Source organism: Peromyscus eremicus, chromosome 6, assembly GCF_949786415.1.
Source record: "Peromyscus eremicus chromosome 6, PerEre_H2_v1, whole genome shotgun sequence".
Taxonomy (NCBI): Eukaryota; Metazoa; Chordata; class Mammalia; order Rodentia; family Cricetidae; genus Peromyscus; species Peromyscus eremicus.
This window is the reverse complement of record NC_081421.1, coordinates 3,917,374-3,941,971: the sequence shown is the minus strand read 5'-3', so window position 1 is coordinate 3,941,971 and position 24,598 is coordinate 3,917,374. Positions and strand designations below refer to the sequence as shown.

The window sequence follows — 24,598 nt, the reverse complement described above, 5'->3', positions numbered from 1 at the left end:
GTGCTCTCTCTAAGTCTCTCAACATTTCTGGTATCGCAAGAGTTAGGTTTCTAAGCAAACGCTGTATTAATGCAGTGGTGTTACCTCTCGTCTTCCTAGTCCTCACAGATGCGTATTAGAAATGGAACTGAATAAAATCATGTGAGTGCAACCATAAAACACCACGGGCGCAGCATGCAGGGGTGGGGGAGGGGGTGGGGGAGAGGGGATAAGGATGAGTAGAACTGTGTTTGCATGTGCATTCACACCCATCCTGTTACCCACAGAGCAAGTCCTTCACTTTATAGCTTAACATGCAGTTCACGATGAAAACAGAGAAAGAGAGAAGCTGCAAAAAAGCTGCAGACAGCAGCAGCAAAAAAGCTGCAGACAGCAGCAGCAAAAAAGCTGCAGACAGCCGCAGCATACAGCCGCAGCATACAGCCGCAGCATACAGCCGCAGCAGACAGCCGCAGCAGACAGCCGCAGCAGACAGCCGCAGCATACAGCCGCAGCAGACAGCCGCAGCAGACAGCCGCAGCATACAGCCGCAGCATACAGCCAATGACATGGAACATCGGGCCTTCAGTCAAAAGGAGGAGGGGACTGGAGACAGGCTTCAATTATGAGTTCTCCCATTCTAGTACAGTAGCTAGTAGGAATTTGGAAAGGTAACAGATGAATTCTCTAAAATGAAGCTTTCTGTGGTCAGCAGACTTAGGTTAGCTGTCTGAGTTCCATCTGCTGCAGGCGGCAGGAAGATGGGTCAGATAATCAGCTGTCATGATTATAGTTAAAACTTGAGGTGATTTCAACACAATAGTTTCTACAGCATGAAAACAACAGCAGTTTAAAAAAAATAGCCCCACAGTATATCTAACAAGTTGCTTGTCTAAAAAATCAAAAGAAATAGAGTAGGTTTTGGCGTCTTTGTGTCTTTTCAGATGAAAGAAAACTAAGATGATGGTAGTTATATTTACATTTCTCATTTTTTCTTATAAACTCTAAAATTTGAATGGACTTAAAAATGTTATAAACTATTGGGTCAAAATCTTATCATATAAAGAAGTTACAGATGCCACAGGAAGCTACAGACATTACACAGAACATTCTAAGATGGTCCTGGAACTTTTAAAAATTTTATGTGTAAGCATGTTTTGCCTACAGGTACTTCTGTCTGTGAACCACTGTGTGCCTAGTGCATTGGGAAGGCCAGAAGAGGGTACTGGGTTCCCTAGAACTGGAGTAACAGACTGTTGTGAGCTGCCATGTGGGTGCTGGGAACTGAACCCAGGTCTTCCGGAAAAGCAGCCAGTGCTCTTAACCACTGAGCATCTCTCTAGCCTTGTGCTTGGGACATTTTAAAGGATACTACAGGATCAAAAGGAGGGAATGGATGAATGGGTGAAGTCCACCAGAAGGCAGAGGAACCTATACAAAATCCAGGACAGCTGTTCTGTCTGTGCCAACAAATAGTTTTTGTAAGAAGGACTTTTGCTGAGTGTGGTGGTTTGAATAAAAATGGGCCCCACAGGCTCATATATTTGAATGCTTAGTCATTAGGGAGTGGCACTACTTGAGAAGGATAAGGAGGTGTGGCCTTGTTGGAAGAAGCGTGTCACTGTGGGCCAGCTTTGAGGTTTCAGAAGTTCAAGCCAGACCCAGTGTCTTTGTCTTCTTGCTGTCTGCAGATCCAGATGTAGAACTCTCAGCTCATTCTCTAGCACCATGTCTGCCAGCACCCTGCCATGCTTCTTTTAATGATGGCAACGGACCAAACCTTTGAAACTACAAGCCAGCCCAAATAAATGCTTTCTTTTATAAGAGTTGCTGTGGCCAGGGTGTCTCTTCACAGCATTTGAGCACTGACTTAAGACACTGAGCCTATTTATTAAGTTTTCCTTCCTTTCTTTCTTCCTTCCTTCCCTTCCTCCCTCTCTCCCTCCCTTCCTTCCTTTCTTTTTCCTTAAGCACTTGGTTTTTTAAAAATAATACTAATTTTACTATTTAAAAATAATAAACTGAAGACCTTTGTAAATCTGTCATAGACTGATTCAGGTTACAATTTAGAGCCCAGTAGAAAAAGCTCACTCAGTTCCCAAATTCAGCTCCTAAGTATGCACTGCACCTTGAATGGCAGTTACACTCACAATGTAGAACAGTCAGCAGCTGTGACCATTAACCAGAAGAAGGATGATAAAATAAAACCATGCTCCCTGCAGCCTCCGCCCAGGTCACACTGAAAACCTTCCTCAGCACTTCATCCTTCTCGGACGACAGTTCAGAGGACATGTTTAGCCTCTCTGCACAGGACAGGTAAGTCACATCCAAAGCGTGGGCAAACCTCACTGCCAGGGAAAGTTTCAGATGGCGCAGTGAGAATGTGTGAAATTCCCAAAGGAAGCCAGGATCTCTCTCCATTCTTCGCGGTGCCCTTTAAACTCAAGGGCAGGGGCGAAGGCGCTCACGCTAGGAGACTTATTCTAGCTCATTAAGCATGAGTCAGACGTGCGAGGCTGTGGACACTTTCCCTTCACCTCTGCTAATGTGGAAGTGAGGGGAAAGGCTCGGCACAGCCACACAGGTCACAGGCCTGCAACACAGACTAAGGTGAATAATTCAAGTTCTGTTCCCAGGGGGCAGAGAGTGAGCTCTTCATTATTTATTTATTTATTCGGTGTCTGGACTGGTGTTTACGATTTCATTGTGTCTCCTGAGATGAAAGAAGGAGGTGCCGGCAGTAATTGCTGTCTGGAGCCAAGTCTTATTGACGCATGCGTGCACATGGGGCTATCAGTGGGTAAGCTCTGTAGCGCTAACTGACGTGTTTGCTTGAAACTGAATGGGATAGAAGTCTGTAGTCTGTCTTTGGGCAAAGCATCAATGCTGCCTTTGGGTTTAGTGTTGGAAATAATACAAGGGAACTGACTCTAACCTATAAATCTGTTTGGAGGTTTCAACGCTGCCCTTGTTTGCTTTCTATGGCTATAATAAATAAGCACCACGACCAAAAGTGACATGGAGAGGAAAGGGTTTATTTGGCTTACAGGTCCTGCCTGTATTTGACCTTTGAGGGAAGTCAGTGCAAGAACTCATGCAGGAGAAGAGACAGGAACCATAGGTAGAGGAAGATGACTTTCTGGCTTGCTTCCCCCGGCTTGCTCAGCTACTTTTCTTATATATCCCAGACCTATCTGTCCAGATGGGACTGCTGGACCCTCCCATGTCACTCAGCAATCATGGGAAGGTCCCACAGACAAAGCCATGGGTCAGCTTGATGGAGGCAGTTCCTCAACTGAGATTTCCTCTTGCAGGATATGTCTAGGTTTGTGTAAATTTGACAAGAACTAACCAGCACTAACTAACAGGCCCTTATGGCTTACTGAGTACTCACAACCCACTTCCTGCAGGCATGTCAAGGTCATTTTTTTCTCAGGGTGGAGAGGGTTAGTTCAACCCTTGTATCCTTTACTCTTTTCTTTGTTGTGATAAAGTACTCACAAAGCAACTTTAGGGAAGATGGATTTAATTTGGCTTGCATTTTGAGGGACACATCACGGCAGGGAAGGTGGGTGGCAGGAACGTGCAGTGGCTAGACATGTTGCCTCCACATTCATTATCAGAGAATGGACAGGAAATGGGGCCAGTCTATCAAACCTCAAGGCCCACCCCACAATTCCTCCAGTGAGCCTCCACCCACTAAAGGCTCTATACCTTTCAAAACAATGCCAACAGATGGGGACTAAGAGTTTTCACACAAGAGCTGTGGGGGACAGTCCACACTCGAACTATGACTCCCGTTCCCTGGCTTCTCTCCACTTTATTGCTAGATTTTCTCAAGAACCATTTAAAGAGGCTCTCCACAGAAACAGACAGCCCCAAAGCCAGTAACACCCACTTACTGGAGAGCTGCCAGTGTACCTCACTGACCTTGGGATTGTCTCCAAACTCCTCACTATGGTCTACAAGGCATTGAAACTGATGGTCTCCCTCTGCCTTTTCCACCACGTCTTGGTCACTTTCTGCTCAGTAACAGCATGTGGGAGATCTTGTATGTGCTGCTGCCAGCCTCTGGCTGTCTCATCCAGTCTTCCCTTAGGAAGATGCTTCTTTGGGGACCATTCTGCCTTCCCTCTTGTCTCAGCCTGTAGGGGCAGAACTAAGCTTCCTTTATTCATGTATACTTTCTTGGCACTTAGCTTTATCTGTGTCTGGCAATGGGTGCACAATAAGTATTTGTTGAATGAATTAGCAACAATGTAAGGATCATTTATTGTCCATAGCAACTGAATACATGTATGTGCCTCTGTAGTGGAAGCACAAGGGTACTCGGTGCCAGGCAGTGGGCAGTGTGCACCCCAGAGGGAGTGTGTGGTTGTTTGTGCCAGAGAATGACTTTGTAGGCCCTTCTGATCTGGAATAAATACGATCCTAAATTATTTTGACTAGGTCCTACTTTTCTTTCCAGAAATACTTGAAAAGCACAAACATACATCCTGAAAATGACCTCCTTATCTAGTCTTTGAAAACAGTTTTCAAAATTCTTATTGGGAAACTAAAGCTCGAATGTATATTTAAAAGGAAGTTTAAAGGTCTACCTCATTTTAAAAGCACATCCTGACATTTCTTTTTCTCAACAACAATAGCTTTCTCAGAAAGATCAAGACAAATCAGTATGTACTTCGGATGCCGATAACAATGGAACCTTCCTAAGGTTTTAGTTAAGCACAGGGAAAGGTGAGCCCTTCTCCAGAAAGATAATGTTACCGGTCTACTGCCAATGTAGTTTTACCCCAAAACGGACCTGACATTTCTGCAGGTCAACATACAATTTAAATGAAATTTCAGTATCACAATCATGAAAAATTTTCACTATGCATTTGCATGAATTAAGACTCTGTGTGTGTGTGTGTGTGTGTGTGTATGGTATGGTGTGTGTGTGTGGAGGTATGTGTGTGTGAGTATGTGTTGTGTTGTGTAAGTGTATAGTGTGTGTGTATGTTGTGTATGTATGGTGTGGTGGTGGGGGATGTGTGTGTGTTGTGTTGTGTGTGTATATGGTGTGTGTATATGTTGTATATGTGTAGTGTGGAAGGGCATGTATGTGTGTTGTGTTGTATTATGTGTGTATATGGTGTGTGTGTGTGTGTGTGTGTGTGTGTGCTATATTTACCATGGCATGCATTTAGAGACCCGAGAACATCTTTTAGGAGTCAGTCCTCTTTCCACTGTGGGATTCAGGATCAAACTCAGATTATTAGGCTTACATGACAAGTGCTTTTACTGGCTGAGGCATCCTGTCAACCCAACATTTAATTAATAAATTAATGAACATTTTATTCCATAGTATTTTTTTAATCTACAAAAAAAAAAAAGAGTTGGAAAGCTTGTCGCTAGCTCACTAATTGCAAATTCAAATGAATGGGTGAAATTTAGGATTTACTACACACTTCTTATTACAGCAACATTTTCCAAAGCTGATCACAGATCTGCACTGCAGGGCTCACTCCCAACATCCCCCTTCAATCAAAACCAGCAGTACATCAAACATTTTGAAGGGTCTCAGGTGAATTATGTGCATAAGACTCAGGGTCAGGGTATAGGAACACAGCACTGAACCAGATGACAGATCCCACAGTGGAGAGGTTCTGAGAGGTTGGCCTGTTGCTCAATAGAGCTCCAGGGAGCTGCCTTGTAGACTGAGTGGGATTGAACAGCAAAAAGTGGACAGACTTTTTTCAGCGAAAGGGAAGGGAAGGTGTGGGTGTGGCTGAAAGTGGAAAAGTGTAGAGGTGGTGTTACGGAATATTCCTTGTGAAGATGATTAGTTTAATAAAGAGCTGAATGGCCAGGCAGCAGTGGCGCACGCCTTTAATTCTAGCACTCAGGAGGCAGAGCCAGGTGGATTTCTGTGAGTTCGAGGCCATCCTGGTCTACAGAGCGAGATCCAGGACAGGGACCAAAAACTACACAGAGAAACCCTGCCTCAAAAAACAAAAACAAAAAAACAAACAAAAATTTTTTTTTTAAAAAAGAGCTGAATGGCCATTAGCTAGGCAGGAAGAGGTTGGATGGGACTTCTGGGGACAGAAAGCTCTGGGAAGAAGAAGGGAGGAGTCATCAGCCAGAGGGAGAGGAAGCAGGATGGGCAGTACAGAGTAAAGGTAACCAAGCCATGTAAAAGAACATCGATTAAAAAATATGGGTTAATTAAGTTATAAGAACTAGTTAGGAACAAGCCTATACTAAGGCCAAGCTTTTATAATTAATAATAAGTTTCAGTTTTGTTTTTTACAAGCTCTCGGCCTAAAGAAAAATCCATTTACAATGTAGAAATAGAAGTTTGTAACCTTGACAGGACAGGATCAGAACTCAGATGGCAAAAAAGGAAATGCTAAGAATACTGTGGAAGGGCCTAGCCTGAGAGCTGGAGACCTGTTCAGGAGCAAGAGCCTAGGAGTGGACTGGGTTAGCAAGGACTCCAGCTGGGCGGCATGCTGAAGGCATCATCTCTCAGCCAAGGCCCCCCGACTTCTCCAGCCTCCACTCTCCTTCCTTTCCTTCGCTAGCTTTCCCAAGACTCTTGCTTGATGGATTTCTTTAAGTGACTGGAGTAATACTACCTGTCTGTTAACGTGTTCTGCTCACACCTGTGGGTGCCTTGTAGGCCATAGGAAAACGAGCAATTTTTCTGAATGGTTAAGAGTACAGAGGAAACATCACTGAGAGTTTTGAAGAGATAATGTAACTCAGTTTACAGTCATGAGCATAATTATTCAGGAAGAGCAGTTGAAAAGCCTCTAGTCAACATTACATCTGTTTTACAAGGCAAGGATTGCAGAGAGGCAGACATCAAAAGCCAATCACAGGTGGAAATCAACCAAGTTTTTGATGTGGGTAAAGTGAGCTTCTTTCCAAATGCGTTGCATCTTTCAGTTTCCAGACTGAACTGACATAATGTGTTTAATCAAAAAATCAAAGGAGGGCTGGAGACATAGCTCAGCTGTTAAGGGCTAAAGCTCACCACCCAAACTTTAAGAGTTCAGTTCTCAGTGCCTGTGTTCACAGCTTCCCTTTGCTGGGTATGATGGCATACAATCCCAGCATCCAGGAAGCAGAATCAGGTGTATTTCTGTAGGTTTGAGGCCAGCCTGGTCTATACAGCAAGTTCCAGGACAGCCAGGGCTACATAGAGAGACTCTATTTCCAATAAAATAAAATAAAATAAATAAACAAGGTTAAGAGAGATGGCTCAGAGGTGAGGACTACTTCCTGGCAGAGGACCCAGGGTCCATTCCTAACATGCACACTGGGCAGCTCACAATAGCCTATAACTTCAGAGTGGCTCACAACCTCAGGGAATCCAACACATTTTTTTCAACCTCTTCAGGCATGTGGTACATATGTATACATCCAGGCAGACACACATACACATATATAAAAAAAATAAAGATAAAAATCCTTTTACCAGGCCTTAATCCAGCAATGGGGAGGCAGTAACAAGCAGATGGATTTATGTAAGTTTAGGGCCAGCCTGATTTACATTGTAAGTTCTACGCCAGTAAGGGCTGTGTAAGATTCTGTCAGAGAGAGAGAGAGAGAGAGGGAGAGAGAGAGAGGGAGAGAGAAAGGAAAAACAGTTGGGATCATAAGCTGAGACTTCCAACTACTGGATGTAAAGGAACAGCTTTGGCTCTAAGTTCGCTCTGTGTGGGAGCGAACACACCAGTCCACACCAGGTTCCTGCCATGGCGACAGCACAGTGTGAGGCACCAGCTGCACTGGGTCATCCTCCTCTTCAGGTCACATCGAATCTCTCCTCCCTTCGTTACCTAGTCCCCAGGGCTTTACAAGACCAGTCCCGCTCCCCAGGCAACGATCTTTACCTACTGTTGACAAAAATCAAGTTGAGCCTTGGATGGGTTAGAGAGCTTGCCACATGGCGTCCAGAACGAGCAGGGTTCAAACATGACAGACCAATCCAGTAAAGTGTGAATTAATTTCCATTTAAGTAACGACTTCTCGGAAAAGGTTGAAACCAATGGAGCAGTAAACATACTTAGATGTTCAGATTTCTAGAATATTCTTTTAAAAGATGCATAATGAGAAACGACTGTGTGAAGGAAAAGGAAAAAAAACTTTTTTGGCAAGGGAGAGCAAGAATGTGTTATGTGTGCACTTGCGTTAAGTTGTGGAAATGCAATGCTCACTCAAAAAATAAAGGGGAGGGCCAGGGACAGAGGCAAGATGGTGCTTATAGCTCCTGTACCTACTTCAGAAATCCCCACGCAGAAGTTAGACAGGAACACTTTCATGCCTGCTAACTAATGGTAAATTTGTAAGATTTCAAATCAATAAAGACTCTGACATGAGGCTGATTTATTTGGGAATCTCAGCAGCTGAAGGAAGAAAGACCAAGACTAATAAAGTGTTAAACATAATCTGCGTGAGGTCTCGGGGATAAGAGTGTGTAGCTGAAACTGGAAAAATAAATAATGTTGACCATAGACCGCTTAAGAAATGACACTTGAAACGTGTCTGCTGGCAGTCAGCGGAGGTCCAGAATAAACAGCCCAAGCTACTTGCTCTGTTCCAGGCTCAAAGGAATGTGCTCTTCCCTTGTCAGAATCCTCATGAGTGCTGGACAGGGTGGCTATCAGCTCTGCTGGTGGCTTTCTGGCCAGTGTAGCAATGGGAAGAGCCCCCTCCTCCAAGCTCTGATCGCAGGACCTCCTGGTCACTGTGCAAAGCCGGACCCTGAGGGAGTCACTTCTCTGGGTTCTGCTCTATAACACAAGGACAATCCATTGGACCATGTGATGTCAGACCGCCTAATGTATTGGTCTATTACACTCTTTGCCCTCTCTGGGGATTGGAGCTTTTTGTGTTTGTTCTAGTTATAGCCATTTTTTTTCCTCATTTATACTCATGCAACCCGTTCATGTTTATGTTCTGTATTCATTATTAGAAGGCAAATAGGAAGAAAAGCCTCTCTCAAGTGAGAGTTGGAAAGCTATTCTTGCCTCATAACTTGGTAACCTGCAGAAGCCATGTATCTATATGATAAAAATGTAGGGATTATAGCTTTGATATCTCATAGCAGCAGATAACATACGCTCAAACCCACCTGCCTCTAAAGCTAATACTTTGATCACTTAAAGCATTTGATTTTTAACTATTTTCTTTACTAATTAACATAACCTACAGAGTATAACAACAACAACAACAACAAAAACCCAAAGCAATAAAACCTCCTAGACTGAAGACAGCAGCCCTCAGTTTATGACCCAAGGGACAGCCCTGGCAGAGCCTTGCAGGCTACAGAGTTGAGAGGTAGTGCAAAGCGAATAATGGGACTGGAAAGGTCCATAAACCTAAAAGCCACTTTAATCGAGCTATCAGTGTTCAGATAAATACAGTTTCAATACTGTGGCTTTTTTTTTCATAGGAGAAGCAAGATGCCGTGCCATACTGCTATAGAGGCCGCATTTGGGGGCACTAACGGGAGTCATGTAGAGAAGGCCGAGGGTGTGGTGGAGTGAGAGGATGTCGGGCAGAAGCACTGGTGTAGATGAGTTCATGGCCTTGCATGCTTAGGGACGGGACCATTTGGCATAGTGTGGTATAATCCTTGGGGAAAAGAGACAAAGTAAACAAAGGAAATGGGTGACCACAGCCGGGCTGTGCAGGCCCCTGTGACTGGAACCTTGCCCTGGCAGATATCTGCTAAAAAGGTGTGCTCAGCCTTAAGAAAGGCAGGAACCTGGTGAGATGTGCATTTAGGGATATGGAGCGTGAATGGACAGACCACAGACAGCAGGGACAGGCATCCAGGAGCCACTTGAAGTCAGCTTGGGTGTTGTGTCAGCTGCTCGGATGAAGAAAGATGGTATAAGGAAAAAACCGAAGAGGTAGAAAATGAATCAGGATTTGGGGTGGACCGTGAGAGGAAGGAGGCTGGTACTGCTAGGTGCTTTCACCATGGTGAAGAATACAGGAGGGAGGGGACTGGAGAGACGGCTCCGCAGGTAAGAGCACTGGTTGCTCTTACAGAGGATCCACGTTCAGTTCCCAACACCCACATGGCAGTGCTCAACCACTGGGAGCTCCAGTTCCAGGGGATCTGACACCCTCTCGGTCCTCTGCAGTCACCAGGCACACAGTGGTGTTCAGAAGTACATGGAGGCACAGCACCCATACATATGAAATAAAATCATTTATTATAATTTTAAAAACTGCAGGAGGGAAGCCGGGGGAGGGGAGGGTCAGCTGCTATGGCTTCTGAGGCCTTTTTCCTGCTTAGCTTGCTCTTGGCCTCTAAAGCCAGTGGCCTGAAACCTGTCTGGTGCTGTGCAGCAGTCCTTTCACTCTTTAAAAAGAAAAGAAAAAAATGGTTTTCACCCACCACTAAATTCCTAGGTCTCCCATAACTACAACAGAAGAGTTTTCTAGTTTCTTTTCTAGAAAAGCCAAGGGAGAAAATGTTTTGATCAAGGTAACAATTACGTGTCCCCAGAGAATTAATCAAGGGCTCTCTGCTAATGGCTGACTGTTGAACCAGATCCAGGGCACATAACCAGGTAAATCTACCAACACTGAAAATAACTTGCAAACATCTGTGAGTTCAAGTTCAGCAAGAACACACGTTACACTTGTCAGGGGCACAGTGATCCCTGGAAAGTGGCATCCCATCTTTGTGACCATGTTGGAGAGTCTGGATAGCCCCCTGCCCTGCCAAGATGGAGACCACACACACAGGTACAGGGCACACCTTGGCATTTCTTCCCACGCTAGCTGTCTTCTCCAGGGTCATCTTAGAACACAGGCTGTGGGAACTCGGTGGTTTTCCTGTTTACTTACTTATTTTTGAATATTTCATGGCAGTGAACAATCCTGAAAAACTACCCTTCAGAATGAGGATGATTCTTACAAAGGTGAAGGGAAACCCAGAAGGAACTCCGTGTTGGCACTCTGACCCAACATCTTCACTTTGTAGCATATTTCCGGGGACAGTGAAACCAAATGTTTGTGAGACACCCTCAGGGAGACAGAAGCTGAGATCTGCTTCAGCCCTATAAGGGGGAAAGGGGGCTTCCCGCCCTTCCAGGCCTGTGATTTCACTTCTTAAAAAGCATTCTCGCCGGGCGGTGGTGGCGCACACCTTTAATCCCAGCACTTGGGAGGCAGAGCCAGGCAGATCTCTGTGAGTTCGAGGCCAGCCTGGGCTACCAAGTGAGTCCCAGGAAAGGCACAAAGCTACACAGAGAAACCCTGTCTCGAAAAACCAAAAAAAAAAAAAAAAAGCATTCTCATAAAAAGCTACCAGCCATTTTGTTTCTTTTCAAGGGCAGCATTCAGGGACCTCTGGCCTGCTAAGGCAGTGCTATCCCTAATAGTGCAATTGTCTTCACAAAAGAGAGACTGTCACAGCCCAGGGGACACATGGCAATGCCCATTAATTTCCTAGCTGCCAGTTTGAGTGACTCCATTCAAGTTTTTTTCTGTATAGAGGAAGGGGTGGGGAGGCTCTTCCTGAAGGTCAAGGCCAAGTTTCAGGACCTTCAGAAAGCTCCCAATGGTAAGCCTGCCCTTATCATGTGCAATATTACACGGGTGTGTTTAGCTCCTTGTTCAGATTCTCCTAGAAAGGACTGCTCTCTATTCACCATTGTGTTTTCAGCACCCTGGAGCCTGCCCAACACTTATTAGGGGCCCAGGAGACATGTGAGGTGAGGCAGAGCAAATGCTAAGTCTCTGTCATCTTGGCACAACACAAGTATTTAGCAAACATCTAAGGAAACAAAGGTCTGGGTGTTCAGTCACCGCCTGGCATCTGTGGGTCACTGCAGAACACCTGGTGGGCACTCTGCAGTCAAGTTTCCCAGAAAAGTCATGCCTATGTTGAAAATTCTGCAGACAGATTCACTGACGAGGACTTCATGATTGCAGAGCGTTGGGATGCTGCAGATGGAAAGCTAAAATTATCTTGGGGTATCTTTAGCCCCCTTACTTTTCAATTATCACCAAGCTTTGTCTCAGACTTAATATCCTTTTGATTATTAGACAAACCTTTGGAGTATATTCACTTAGTAGACATTAGTGTCTGCCTCCCCCAAAGCTAAGAAGAAGAGAGAAGAGTTTTTCCTGCAAGCCTCTCACCCATCTACCCACTGTCCTTCCTGATGGATGTATTTTGGTAAATACACTGACTTACAATTTCCTTTCATTCTGTGACAAATAAAAGTTCAGGCAGCCGGGCGGTGGTGGTGCACGCCTTTAATCCCAGCACTTGGGAGGCAGAGCCAGGCGGATCTCTGTGAGTTCAAGGCCAGCCTGGGCTACCAAGTGAGTTCCAGGAAAGGCGCAAAGCTACACAGAGAAACCCTGTCTCGAAAAACAAAACAAACAAAAAAGGTCCAGGCAACCTGACTGATGATAGAACCTGTCAGTCAGGGAAACCTGGACCTAATCTATGTTTCAGGACCATGACCACTCACACTAGTCTCAGAATAAGCTCTCCTTTCCTCTGGATAAAGCACTGTGTCTTTCACCCACAATACTGAAGTCCACAGCTGGTCAAATCCTCAGACAGTCAGTAGCATTGGCGTATAACCCACACATCTTTCCATATACTTGAAATCATTCACAGATTATTTCAGTGCTGAGTCCACACAGGCATTTGGTCAGTAGTTGAGACATTGCGTTGTTTAAAGACTAATGACTGGAGCTGGAGAGATGTCCATAGTTAAATGATGACTGCTCCTGCCCAGGACCCAGGTTCGGTCACAACACCCACATGGCATCTTACAACTGTCTGTAACTCCAGTCTCAGGGTATCCAAGTCCCTCTTCTGGCTTCTGAGGTCATTGTATACACACACACACACACACACACACACACACACACACACACACACACACAGAGAGAGAGAGAGAGAGAGAGAGAGAGAGAGAGAGAGAGAGAGAGAGAGAGAGAGAGAGAGAGAGAGAGGCAAAACACTCATACACATGAAGCAGAACTCTTTAAAAAAAAAAAAAAAAAAAAGACCAAGCTGGGCGGTGGTGGCGTACACCTTTAATCCCAGCACTCGGGAGGCAGAGCCAGGCGGATCTCTGTGAGTTCGAGGTCAGCCTGGTCTCCAAAGCGAGTTCCAGGAAAGGTTCAATAGCTACACAGAGAAACCCTGTCTCGAAAAACCAAAAAAAAAAAAAAAAAAAAAAAGACCAGGGACAACAAGAACCACTCTGCATGTGCTCAGCACAGAGGCATCTACTCTCAAGTTAGTCTGTATATGGTAATTTTGTTGTGTGGAACCCAAGTATCTGAAGGTCTGATTGTATTTTATTATAATTATTGTTCCAGGGACACAGAATGAAGACCTGTTTTTTAGAGAAAGTATAACTTAAAAATAATTCTGTAGAAGTGTGAAGGAAAAGTTTTATCCATGACTGTAAATGCTTTGAATTGTTAGTAATGTCCTAAGGAAGAAGGCATATTTAGTTTCAGCAAATTTCATACTCTCTATGTAGATTATTATTATTATTATTATTATGGTTATTTGTAGCATGGCGTAGCTATTTTTATCAAATGACAAACCTGTATTTTTACTGTGGGATGGGTAATAATAGTGGTCAATTCAATGTACCTCAGAGGAAGGGAGTTCAGCTGCAGAACTGACTCCATTGGACTGGACGGTAGACATGTCTGTGGGGCACTTTGAAGACTGCAAATTGATTGGAGGGATGTCTAGCCCGCTGTAGGCAGGACTATCCCTAGGTAGATGTCTAGCCCGCTGTAGGCAGGACTATCCCTAGGCAGATGTCTAGCCCGCTGTAGGAAGGACTATCCCTAGGCAGATGTCTAGCCCGCTGTAGGCAGGACTATCCCTAGGCAGATGTCTAGCCCGCTGTAGGCAGGACTATCCCTAGGTAGATGTCTAGCCCGCTGTAGGAAGGACTATCCCTAGGCAGATGTCTAGCCCGCTGTAGGCAGGACTATCCCTAGGCAGATGTCTAGCCCGCTGTAGGAAGGACTATCCCTAGGCAGATGTCTAGCCCGCTGTAGGCAGGACTATCCCTAGGTAGATGTCTAGCCCGCTGTAGGCAGGACTATCCCTAGGCAGATGTCTAGCCCACTGTAGGCAGGACTATCCCTAGGTAGATGTCTAGCCCGCTGTAGGCAGGACTATCCCTAGGCAGATGTCTAGCCCGCTGTAGGCAGGACTATCCCTAGGCAGATGTCTAGCCCGCTGTAGGCAGGACTATCCCTAGGCAGATGTCTAGCCCGCTGTAGGCAGGACTATCCCTAGGTAGATGTCTAGCCCGCTGTAGGCAGGACTATCCCTAGGCAGATGTCTAGCCCGCTGTAGGCAGGACTATCCCTAGGCAGATGTCTAGCCCGCTGTAGGCAGGACTATCCCTAGGTAGATGTCTAGCCCGCTGTAGGCAGGACTATCCCTAGGCAGATGGGCCTGGGTTGTATAAGAAAGGTAGCTGAGTAAGCCAAGGAGGATAAGATAGTAATATATTACAACTTTTCAACTTTTTGCATCTTATAGCTTTAAAAAATTCTTTGTATGTACAATTTGTATGTACAGGGGAATGGGGGAAGGTTGTATACACAATTTTAGTGCCGATGGAGGCCAGAGAAGGCTCAGACTCCCGGGAACTGTGGTTATAGGTATTCGTAACTTGCCCAATGTGAGTCCTCTTCGAGAGCAGCACGTGCTCTTAACCACTGAGACATTAGTCCAGCTTCTGATGGCTTTTTATTTTGAAATTTCCACAAGCTCACACGATGTTTTACAGCTGTCTATAACTACAGTTTCAGGGGTCATGATGCCCTCTTCTGGCCTCTGTGGGCACCAGGCACATGGTACACAGACACACATGTAGGCAAAACACAGGCACATATAAAGTAAAATTTAAAAAAATTAATTAGGAATAAAACTTGGGGCTGGAGAAATGGCTCAGTGGTTAAGAACATGTACTATTGTTGCAGAGGACCCGAGTTCAACTCCCAGCACCCACATCGGTCAGTTTATAACTGCTTCTCCAGCTCCACGGGATGGCCCTAACCTCAGGTACATGCACATATGTGGACATACACACATGTACACATAAATAACAATAACAAATTTTATAAAAAGAAAATAAAACTTTTCCTCAACAGTTCTAAGTTTACAAATTTTAAAGTCTGGTGTTTGAAAAGTGACTACTGGGATTTATATAATTTTTTTTTTTTTTTTTTTTTTTTTTTTTTTTAGCACTGAAATAGAACTCATGGCTGTCTGAGATCGTAAGGATAAATGTTCAGTGATCCGCTTCCAGGGTTATAGTGATCATAAGCACGGATGTTTACGCTTTTGACATCTGCAGGATCCGTGTAGCCAGAAACCGCTCTTGTGTGTGTGGAAGAGATGAGTATCAGGCAAACAGTTACTATTGAAAACACAAAACAAACACAAGCCATTATTTGTCCAAGAGACTCTGACAAGAGAGCTGAAGCCCAACACTGCAGCGCGAACAGCCTCCGTTGGCTGCTTTCTCAAACGCCGTGCCAAAGGCAGTGCCGGTCCTCGTCTTGAGGTAACAGATGGCACTGATATGATCTCCTAAGGACCCTGGAGGGGTTACTGTTGGCAGAGAGGGAGCCAGGATGGCTCATCTGTGACTTATGTGAACACCTACAGCATTTCAATTATTCTAGGATAGTCAAAGGCTGGAGACACACAAAAGAGCAGATAACTTCATCTGACAAGTTCACTACTAGAGCACCCAAAACCCTTTGAATCTTACAGTAGACTCAGAAGGCAACTGTATTTGCTAAATACACATGGCCAGAAGGATCTGAAGTGGGTTGTACCGGTTAATGGCATGCGTGGTGGTGTTGTACTGACTCGAAGCTCAATGGCTCTTCCCCTTAGGGGGGTTATCTAAGCACACTCAAAAGACACGCCAAAGGCATGCTGCGTCTTCTACAAAATGTATGTGCGTTAAGTGAAAAAATTCAAGGACCTAGGGGGGCGCTTGCATTAGCACTTGCTATGAGTTCTATATGCAACATTGGAAAGTCAAGTGGTATGATTGTGGTGCTGGGATCAAATCCTTTCACAAATTAGGCAACCACTCTACTACTGAACCACACCCTTCGCTTAAAACCCTGAAGAATGAAGAAAGGAGTTAATACTGCATACAGCTCCTAGGCAACAGCTCTGCTCCGAACCTCTCCAGCCCATGCCTGCGCGCACAGGCTCTCTGAAGCCAGAGCTCACTGGGTAAACTGGTTCTGTGTCCATGCACGGCTCCCTGGGCTTACTTTCTTTGTGGGCAGCAAGGTCACTGTTCCATGTAAGTTATACAAAACACTTAGCCCTTCTCATAAAAAGCTCGGCACTCTTTTCCTTTTCTGGTAATCCTGGTATAATATTTTCAGGCAGCTTGCAGAAGGGAGCCAAGTGGCTGCTTGCCAAGCTTTCGGGTGTACAATGGAAAAAGAAATTTAGTGTTTCTCCTGCAGTGAGTAGTGAATTGTACCTACAGATTCGGAAAGACCAGGGACCTCCCAAGCAGCCAGGTCTTTGGGGGACTGAATCAAAGGTACTCCAGCTGATACAGACCTTACTCTCACAGGCTCTGACCCGGACAGACTTCCCTTACTTTAGCTAGTGTCCCTCCTTTCTTGGGAACTTCCCCCTTTACAGATGGCCTGTGGATTTCTTGAGTGACGTCCAGAATTACAGAGAGAGGGCTAGGATTTGGGGACCCAGGAGCACAGATCCTCCAATGGCCAAACCTGGAGAAGCCTACTTCTCTAGACCCTCTTCCCTCTACCTCTTCTTCTTTTTCCTCCTTCTCCACCTCTTCCTCCTCTCCCTCCTCCTCTTCCTCCTCTACCTCTTCCTCCTCTCCCTCCTCCTCTTCCTCCTCTACCACTTCCTCCTCTCCCTCCTCCTCTTCCTCCTCCACCTCTTCCTCCTCTCCCTCCTCCTCTTCCTCCTCTACCTCTTCCTCCTCTCCCTCCTCCTCTTCCTCCTCCACCTCTTCCTCCTCTCCCTCCTCGTCCTCCTTCTCCACCTCTTCCTCCTCTCCCTCCTCCTCTTCCTCCTCTCCCTCCTCCTCCTCCTCTTTGGTAGTTTGCTCACTCACACCCACAGGGGCTCTTTCTTCCCATCTTTTCCCACTCATGTGTTTGTAACAAATGAATGCACGCTGTAATTCTGAAATTCCTGTCCCGAAATCATAATTAAACAAAGATACAACACGAGTCTTCATCAGAAAGCAGTTTAAATTTAACTTGATTTGCAAAAAGATGCAGCAAAAGCATATATTTTCAGTTATTTCGAAAGCCGAAACATTCAAAATCAGTTTGGATCACACAATCTCATAGAGAAAAAAAACACATGTTCTCCCTCATATGAAGAATCGAGCTAACAATATATGTATATATGTAAATTGATGCATGTGTGGGTACAGTATATATAGAAAAGAGAACAAGAAAGGCAAAGTATTGCAGGCGAACCACCTGAGAACATGAATGTGGGAGATCTGGTCCCACCCCTCATCAGCCATATGGTGGTGTGGGTAGGGGAGAGATGATGCCCCTTCGAAGCCTGTGGCAGGTGGGAAAGCTGGCCCTGAGGTCATAAGAACAGGAGAACTGACCCTTCCCCTCCCCAGCTGCAGCACTCAGAAGAGTGGACCGTGCACCTCGTCTGGACAACACAGTAGAGCTGGCCCTGATAGTGTAGACGTGGGAGAGCCGACCCTGAGGATCTGAAAGCTGGAGAACTGGCCCCACCCCTTGCTCATGGCTGCAAGGGGTGAACTAGTCAGGGCAATGCTGGAGAGCTCACCCTGGTAGTGAAGACAGGGGAGAGCTGGCGGGCTGACTAATCCTACAACTACCCAGACCCAGAACCACCCCAACATCCACTCTATGATCTATGAGAGCACATGAAGGGGCTGGTCCTGCAGGCCCAAAGCTGCAGGATCTCCACAACACAGGGCAACAACAGGATATCCAAGAGGAGTCCCAGTGAGGGCCCAGCACTGATAGTGTAGCAGAGGCCAGAGTCCTCCAACCAGTCCAATGACTCTGCAGTGAACACTTGCAAGTAAAGATATATGAACTGAAGGGTTCACTGTGTGAGTCACTGTGTCACACTGCAGCTTCCATGACAAGATTTTTCTTTTTTTCTCTTACATTTTATTTCATTTTTTTTTTTGTGGGGGTGGGTTGCCAGGTCAGAGGTTGGATACAAAGGGACAGGGGAATGAATAGGATCAAGATGCATGATGTGAAAGACACAAAGAATAAATAAAAAGAGAGTTAAAAAAAAGAAATAAAGCGAAGTACTATGGGATGAGGAAGGAAGGAAGGAAAGAAGGAAGAAAGGACAAGAGTTATGAAAGAGGAGATAATCTAATTGTTTCCCTACTTCTAACCCTGTCATGGAATTTTCATTTTTGGTCATGGATAAATTCATAAAAATATATTCAACAGTGAAAGTGTAAAATCCAATGAGGTGCTCCACAGATTCAGTTCTGAGTGGCTGTTCTCTCTCCTGTAAAAGTGTTGATTTGTACAGTCATTGAGTCTGGGTTATTTTGGTGTACGATTTTCTTTCTTTTATTTTTTTTTAAACTTGCAACCTTTTTAATAATAAAGTTTAAAAAAAGTAAGTAGACAGATAAAGGCACAAAGGCCTTATTAGACAATGTACTATTCAATAGTGTTCTTCAACTGTGTATTCAGGCAAATTTTAGTCTGTAACAAGCAGTCCTTCTTACTTGCAACATTTGCAGAGATGAGCCTGTGAATTACAGTCGGTAGAAATACTTTCTGTCTTATGTACTCCACACATGCAACTTTTTATTTGTGACATTCAAGTGTACAAGACTTACCCTGCACCCTCTCCTCTTCCCTGCGGCTTCCACCTACCCTCCTGATTTGAACCATTGCCTTTGGATACCTGACTTACAGACATCACTCAGCCTCTGCATCTGACTTGAGTGTTGTATTTATCCTGGCCTATCTCCAGTTCTTTCTGCGTGTCCTACAGGAAGCTCAAATGTGGTATGTTTAAAGAGGATTTCTCAGAGCTGGAGAGATGGCTCAGTGGTTATGAGCACCAGCCGCTCTTCCAAAGGCCCTGGGTTCCATTCCTAGCAACAAATAGTGGCTCACAGCTGTAACTCAAGTTCCAGGGGATCTGACACCCTCTTCAGCCAGGCACATACATGGGACACAGACATACCTGCAGGCAAAATACCCATACACATAATAAAAATAAAATTAAATAAAAAAAGAGAGAGAGACTTTCTCACCTCACGTTCTTCCAACCTCCTTTCCCACATCGGTTCTCCTAAATTCCTATCATAAGACCTGTCCACAAACTTTCTGGATGGAACATGTTTAATTCCCCTCCTCCCGATCTTTACACGGAGACCCAGTCTTCTCTGGTAGGCTTTCGTTGTTGTTTTTGATTTCATCCCCTTTCCCGAGCTCCCAACTCCTGGCTTGGTTCTGATCTCTGTTAATTCCCACTGACCATCCATTGGTAACTGTCAGACCCCACACTGATCTTTTCACAATATTATTCAAAAACTTCCCACGCTCTCTACCCAGTGATTCAGACCGTATGCTGATTCAAGGCCTCTGCGGGTGCATCAAGCTCATCTTCCCAGACTCACTACCCACGAGGCTCACCTTCTTCTGCTGAGCCAGTTTTTAAAGTACTCTCCTACGGACCGTGTTAACTAATTTCCACAAGATGCTATAAACTGAGACAGCCCAGGGATGTCATGCTTCCCCTGAAGAGAGCAAGCTGGAGAGCAAGGAGGGGCTTGGTCAGAAGGCCAAGAACCACCGGCCAGGCAGGAGCAACGTGTACGCAGAGCCCAGGACACAGGCTGTGGGTCTGGCCGGAAAACCTTTCTTAAACTTAATTTTTATCTTGGGGAATTTTATACCTGAGTACTGGATTTAAATCATTTTGACCCCTCTTTTCCCTCCCACCTCTTCCTATATCTATTTCTCAAGTCCATCACCTTGTCTTTATTATTGTTATCTAGAGATGTATAACACATATGCATATATAAATACATATATATATATAGCTGGGCACATATGCATATATAAATACACACACACATATATATAGCTAAGCACATATGCATATACATATATATACATATAGCTGGGCACATATGCATATATAAATACATACATATAGCTGGGCACATATGCATATATAAATACACATATATACATATAGCTGGGCACATATGCATATATAAATACATACATATAGCTGGGTCCATTTAGTGTTACTAGTCTGCAGATGTGTCTGTCGCTAACTGCTTGGGATGGAATCACCTGTCAGGAGGCTCCTCCCTGGAGAAGACCGAGTCTCCCTCTCCACAGCCATCACTGCCTGCAGCTTTCCCCAAGAGCTTTCTTAGAGCATTGCAGCCTGGTCAGCTGTGTTCCTCAGTGCTCCACAACCCATCACTCCCTGTGATTTAGCCGTGGAGTCAAATCTTAATTAGCCTTGTTCTCTGCTCATCTAAATCCTTTCATCTTTCAAGGTCTCACGAGTTCTGACTCACAAAGTAACCGTGTGTTTAATCACGACCTTTTTCTTGTTCTCCCTCTCTACTGTTTCAAATATCATTATAAATTATTCCCACTGAACCTTTTATATGTTCAGCCCTACCCTGAAGAAACAGATTTTCCATCTTGGGAGTTTCTGGCCTGTGTCAAATGCCTCTGTGTCCATCACAAGTGATATGAGCTTCATAACAAGTCCCTACCGCATGCTTAGACTCTTCTGGAGGCTCAGGCGTCTCATTTATTCTCTTTATTTTATTTCGCTTTGGTGTCAAGGGTGCTGTATGCAGCATCTTGTCCACGGAGGAGGAAACCTCTCTAGTTCTGTCATTCAGTCACTAGTGCTGTGCCCGCCCGCTTTGGCTTCCACTGACCTGTGGTGCCAGTGTGACGGCAGTAATGGAAACAGCTCCATGATATTCTGAGCAATTACAAGCTCGCTCCCCCCCCCCAATTTCTTTACTTTAAATAGTGTTTTTAGCTTAGGCATACTTAATGCAGAGTATGTTTGTCAAGTTATTACTTTAATTGAATCTAGCTTTTTCTTGCATGAACATGAACTTTTCTTGCATCCCTTAATTGGATCTTACACTAATGTAAATAATTGTATTTAAGATTAAGGAGAGAAGGGAACAAAGGAAGCAAGCAGGTCTTTTAGCTTTGCCCAAATGCAAACCAGTTTACCCACATGATGCATTTTTCCAGCATAAAGCATTTTCTTCTACAGCATGTTTCCGCTTTTGAGTCTAATGTCCTAAGCTGTTGAGCAGCGCTGAACTGAGTTTCATTTACCACAGGGCTCATTCTGTAGCCATTTACAAGCCCCTACTTTCTCTCTGGCACAGTAACTTTTCCAGGGTCATCAAGCAAGACAGCCACTTTAGCGGAGCCCCGTGACGGCTGTCACACAAAGGCAGACCGTGAATTCAGCTTCAAGATTCCTTCATGTACTCCAAAGACCGACAGCAAAGTCGTTGTTAGTGTTGAATTAATGCTTTTGTAAGGAACCAATATCTCGGTATTAATCGTAACTTGACAGAACACTGAGGACGCTGATGGATGCACAGGAGGCCTGCATATTCCTAACCTCAGACACATCACCGATTTGTAACGTGTCCGCTCTTTCAAATAACAGGTTTAGCTTCTTCTTAGTGATGCAGTGCAGATTTAGACATATGTGTTTCTGTACCTTGTGGCCCCCATCCTACATCCCTATAACTAAACGTCACCAGCACGGAGAGTGCTGGTCCTAGTGGAGATTTTCAGGGTTTTGCCCTGAAGTCCCCACCATCCCTATCTCCATCTTCCACTCAGTGGACACAAAAATTCCGACTTATAATGTCACAGAGGGACAATTTTGCTTCAGAACATTCAGAGTTCCCTGAGTTACAAAATTACAAGAACTGAACATTATTTCCTTAAGGTGGCACATGCCTTAAATCCCAGCACTTGGGAGGCAGAGGCAGGCAGATCTCTTGAGTTCGAGGCCAGCCTGATCTACAGAATGAGTTCCAGGACAGCCAGGGCTACACAGAGAAACCCTGTCTCAAAAAACCAAAATCAGCTACTTATTGCCTCATTTTTGTAAGCAATGTTGTGCCCATTTCCACAGACACAGGCATGGCTACTGTGGCATTTTACTCTTGCTGTTGGCTTGTCTGGATGTTTTCAAAATCTGGCACAGAGTGCATAAAGAATATCCATCTGCCGCCGGGCGGTGGTGGCGTACGCCTTTAATCCCAGCACTCGGGAGGCAGAGCCAGGCGGATCTCTGTGAGTTCGAGGCCAGCCTGGGCTACAAAGTAAGTTCCGGGAAAGGCGCAAAGCTACACAGAGAAACCCTGTCTCAAAAAACAACAACAACAACAACAACAACAAAGAATATCCATCTGCCTGTAACTCCTCACATCTTTTTCTTCTTTTGCAGGTATAGAATCATGGACCCCACACTGAACTATTTCAAGTATTTTCCTTCAAACCAAACTACACACACACACACACACACACACACACACACACACACACACACACGATAGACGGATAGATAGATAGATAGATAGATAGATAGATAGATAGATAGATAGATACATACATACATACATACATACATACATACATACATAGTTAGATACATAGATACACAGATACAGAGATACATAGATACACAGATACAGAGATACAGGTACATGTTTTTGTGTTTCCATTCAGCACCACACTAAGGTCCTATATGGCAGAAGGTACAGACAACATGCTATCAAGAACAGTCTAGAGAAAAGGCAAACTTCCGCGAGTGAATGAAAACTAACTGATAGGGGCCCTAAGTGCAGGTCTCAGTGGCTGAAGGTCAGTGCTATCAGTCTTAAGAAGGGCCGACATCTGATGAATGAGTCATGGCACAGTGTTGAAACATCAGATCTTTTGAGTACCGTTTGATGGAGTGCTTGCTACTGGACACCATCGTTTGAGTATTTCTGAAAGCTTCCCCAAAGAATTGAAAGATGAAGTTATCAAGTATATTATTTTACCTATGCTGAAGTGAGTTCTTGCTGAGATGAATACCATGCGGACATCTGAACTTGAATCCTGGGGTGAGAAAATGAAGTCTTGGGGTACCTTGTTCTATCTACTGGCTTACAGGAGCCAGGGATCATCCCTTCCTTGTAGGTCAAAGGAATTTCATAAGTTTCTCAAGATTGAAAATAAAGCACTCAACTAGAAACAAGGCTTGTTTTAATGAAGGCATTTCTAAGACTTACAAAGAAAGAAAACGGCCTGTCTGATTTAGGGGGGCAATGCAGGAGTGGAAGGGAGAGACAGGTGGAGAAAACAGGCTGGCAGACTAATCTGATGGTAGTTTCAGAGCTATTGAGGAGGAGGCACAATGTTCGTCTGTGACCCCAGAGTGTGAAACCTTAACCCTTCAGTGCCAAGGTTCACAGAATAAATATTCTGCAAAATACTAAACAGTAGTACTCTGGTAATGGTTCTTGACCTCACTACAGAAGGTATTTTCCAGAAAACAGTGCATGGAAGGTGTTAGAATTCTGCCCTCACTCCAGCTGCATGACCACACATGCTCAGTTCAGGAGCTAAGCAAAGTGTCCTGGGTCTTACTCATTAATGTGTGCTGGTGACTATGTGCACGTGGTGTGGTCACACATTCAGCACATGCCTGGCATAGCTCTGTAAGCCCACCTGCTCCTTAAAAAGCCGGACACAGAACCCCCTCTTCTTCCTTCTCTGTTCTCTCCGCGCCACACCCCCCCCCCCCCCCCCCATCTCTCTTTCCCTCTCTCTGCTCTCTACACGTGCTTCTCCCTAGGCCTGGTTCTTCTGCTCCTCCCCCTCCCCCTCATAATAAAACTCCGATACTGGGTTTTGCTGTGGCTCGCGACCTTTCTGCAAGGTAACCAGCACTGTTTATCATCTTAACAGAAGGTGCATACATGTGGAGTCCAATGCCACTTCCCTGTGTGTGTGTGTACTTACTGTGTAAACACAAGCCAGTTACCTCACACATCTAAACTTTTATCTTACCCACGGAACCGGGGAAGAATACCACTCTTGATTCTTGTTAAGATTTAGTGACACATATGTGAACTGTCCCCCCATACATTTTTTCCCACGTGCATGCCATATGCATGTCCATACCAAAAGACTTGAAAACAACAGCAACAAAAAATTTGCATTAAAGTAGGCATCAGTTAGACTTTCTATTTTTAAATTAAGTCCTGCTCTATCTAAACCATTACAGACAGAGCAAGAAAAAGAGCTTGCCAGATGATGCATGGGAATTTGATGCAAATTCTTAGATTTATTTTGGACATCTAAAATACTGGCTCTCTAAGAATGATTCGATTTGAAATAAAAATTTCTATGCTTCGTTTAAACATAGAACATGGCTGAGTAGATGGCTCAGTGGTTATGATGAATTTTGCTTTTGCAGAGGAACCAAGTTCAGTTCCCAGCACTTAGAAGAGCTGCTCATATCCTCTTATATCCACTG

General features: G+C 44.7%; 1 protein-coding gene and 1 long non-coding RNA gene across 2 annotated transcripts in view; one reads left to right on the top strand and one right to left on the bottom strand.

Moving 5' to 3' along the window:
• LOC131912812 (FRAS1-related extracellular matrix protein 2-like) overlaps window positions 1-24,598 on the bottom strand; it is a 52,858-nt gene that overhangs the window by 8,688 nt on the left and 19,572 nt on the right. The gene's annotated exons all lie outside the window — the stretch shown is intronic.
• On the top strand, window positions 39-22,603 carry LOC131912883 (uncharacterized). Its single transcript, XR_009379730.1, has 3 exons — window positions 39-141; window positions 2,202-2,295; window positions 22,520-22,603. It is a non-coding gene; the product is annotated as an uncharacterized LOC131912883 (long non-coding RNA).